This window comes from Chaetura pelagica, unplaced genomic scaffold, assembly GCF_000747805.2.
Source record: "Chaetura pelagica isolate M959 unplaced genomic scaffold, ChaPel_1.0 scaffold277, whole genome shotgun sequence".
Classification (NCBI taxonomy): domain Eukaryota; kingdom Metazoa; phylum Chordata; class Aves; order Apodiformes; family Apodidae; genus Chaetura; species Chaetura pelagica.
The window spans coordinates 166,645-169,730 of NW_009953905.1; positions in this window are offsets into that span (position 1 = coordinate 166,645).

Genomic DNA, 3,086 nt, shown 5'->3' on the forward strand with positions numbered 1-3,086 from the left:
CGTATCAAATGTTTTTTGGAGGTCCAGAGAGACAATATCCACAGCCTTTCCCTCATCCAATAGTCGGGTCATCAGGTCATAAAAGGAGATCAAGTTCATCAGGCAGGACCTGCCTTTCATATACCCATGCTGACTGGGTCTGTTCCCCTGGTTATCCTCTATATGTCTTGTAATAACACTCAAGATGATCTGCTCTATGACCTTCCCTGGTACCAAGGTCAGATTGACAGGTCTAGAGTTTCCCAGATCCTCCTTTCTGCCTTTCCTATAGATGGGTGTTATATTTGCTACCCTCCAGTCCTTTGGGACCTCCCCATTTAACCAGGACTAAATAAATAAATAAATAATGGAAAAATAAGGTAAATAATGGAAAGTGGCTTGGTGATCACATTTGCCAACTCTTTCAGCACCCTTGGATGTAGTCCATCTGGTCCCATAGACTTGTATGTGTCTAAGTGGCATAGTAGGTCTCTGACCACTTCCTCTTTCTTTGTGATGACCTCATTCTGCACCCCCTCCCTGTCTTCTAGCTCATGTGGCTGTATATCCACGGAACAGCTAGTTCTACTGCTAAAGACTGAGGCAAAGTAGGTGTTGAGCACCTCAGCCTTTTCCTCATCCTTTGTTACTAAGATTCCTTCTGCATCCAATAAAGGATGGAGATTTTCCCCAATCCTCCTTTTGCTGTTAATGAACTTATAGAAACATTTTTTATTATCCCTAACAGCTATAGCTAGTTTGAGCTCTAGCTGTACTCTCCTAATTTTCACTCTGCATAGGTTCACTTCAACTTTGTAGACTTCATGAGTGACCTGTCCCCTCTTCCAAAGGTCACAGACTCTCCTTTTGTTCCTAAGCTCCAGCCAAAGGTCCATATTTAGCCAGGCTGGTCTCCTACCCACTTACTGGTTTTCTGGCACACAGGGACAGCCTGCTCCTGTGCCTTTAAAACTTGTTCCTTGAAGTATGTCCAGCCCTCCTGGACTCCTTTATCCTTCAAGGCAGCCTCCCAAGGGACTCTGTCAATTGGTCTTCTGAGCAGGTCAAAGTTTGCCAGAAGTCTAAGGTGGCAGTTTTACTAACCCCTCTCCTTGTTTCTTCAAGGATCAAAAACTCAGTCGTCTCATGATCACTGTGCCCTAGCCAGCCTCCAATTTTTACTTCCCCCACAAGGTCTTCCCTGTTCACCAGAAGCAGGTCCAGGAGGGCACCCTCCCTGGTAAGCCCACTTATCAACTGTGTGAGAAAGTTATTTTCCACACATTCCAGGAACCTCTTGAAATGTTCCCTCTCTGCTGTGTTGTATTCCCAGCAGATGTCTGGGAGGCTGAAGCCCCCCACAAGAACAACAGCAAGTGACTGGGAGATTTCTCTCAACTGCTTCATCCACTTCACTGCTTTGGTTAGAAGGTCTCTAACAGACTCCCACAGCAATATCTGTTTTGTTGGCCCTTAACCTAATCCAAACACTCTCAACCTCATCACATAATTGCACAAACCTACACAAAAATGGTTGAAACAAGCAAATGTTTCTCAAGAGCTCTGTCACTTCTGATTATTATCTCTGTCCTTTGAGAACACAGGGTTTTCATTGCTAAAAATGTTCATAGCACCTTTGAAAGGACCTGACCCTCCCCTTCAATTGGTTGCTTTTACACCAGTATTATGTAGTTCAGCATTGTGCTTCTAAAGATTTCAATTATTTTTTTCCAAGATCCCTCTGTGCTCAAGAGATTATAAGAAAAGGGTATAAACATGCAATTATAATGCTCAATAAATGAGACCTGTTCCAATATTTTGGCCCAAATGACCCTTCATTGTAATTGTTCCAGGGAATGAACTGCTTCTTAATGTTTGTTAAATGCCTCTGATAGAAGTTCGTATATGTAACTATATATAACAGAGTGTGAAAATGATTTAACGTTTCAAAACTATCTGGAACTCATACTGTGGCTGACTTTCTCAAATCGATTTTTGACAAAGTAATTCAAAGTTATGTGCTAAAACTCTATTATGCCTCTTGCTCTGGAGTCTGCCATTGTTCACTGGTTCCACTGTGTGCTCGCAGATGACGACATATACCAGATCTCATCAGCCACACAATTTTCTGAGCAATAGGAAGATTCAAAAATAAAGCAAACAAATTGAAGATGGACAAGTATGAAAAGAGACAAAGCTGGTGGAAGGTATTATTTAACCTTGAAGATAACAACAACAATGAAGATTTAGATGTCAGATAAGCTACTATCACAAGATGATCTGAATTCGTAAAAGATATTTATGACAGGCTGAAACACAGTATGAAAGGCCTGAATTGTGTTCACTTGTCCATTTGGGCAGAAAAACAGTGTGTTTGCTGAAGTCTATTAATGTTAACATTACTGGAATGGGAACTTGGATTCACATCTCTGCTTCTAACAATGTGTATACAGTTTATCTTATATATCTTTCCCTCATAGTTATCAGAGCCTTTTCTTTTGCATCTGATTCTTACCAGATACTTCTACAATTATGTTTGCAAACAGCAAATCAATATGGAATCATTGTTCTTTTTAAAAAACATTTAATCGAGCTGAGATGTGAGACATCCACCATAAATGAGTTTTGTCTGGCTACAGTAAATTTTATCCTGCTGTACAGGCTATGCATCTTGCTCACTATTTCACATTCATAGTGACAATGTGAATAATTTTTTATTAACCATAGTTGTAAAAACCCCAGTAGACAATGAGCTATGAAAACTTGGACAGGTTAAAGAGACTTAGATGAGAGGACAAACATAAGTCTATGAAGGTGAAGTTACTTGTCCAACAGATGACAACACCAGTTTAACTCCACAGGAGACTTAGAACCGAACTGGAGAGCTGTGTCCAACTATTTTTCCTTCCCTTTTAATATCAGACTTGATTTTTTTTTTCCCATCTCATTTACAAACAGCAGAATGGAAGCATTCAGTCTTCTAAGTAGTTCAAAAGTACCTTGGGTTATACAAAGTTAGGAAAAAATCTTCTAAACAACAAACTGCTGCTTGATTTAAGACTGAATACCTCACACAATTAATAGCTACAATAATAAAACTACACCAC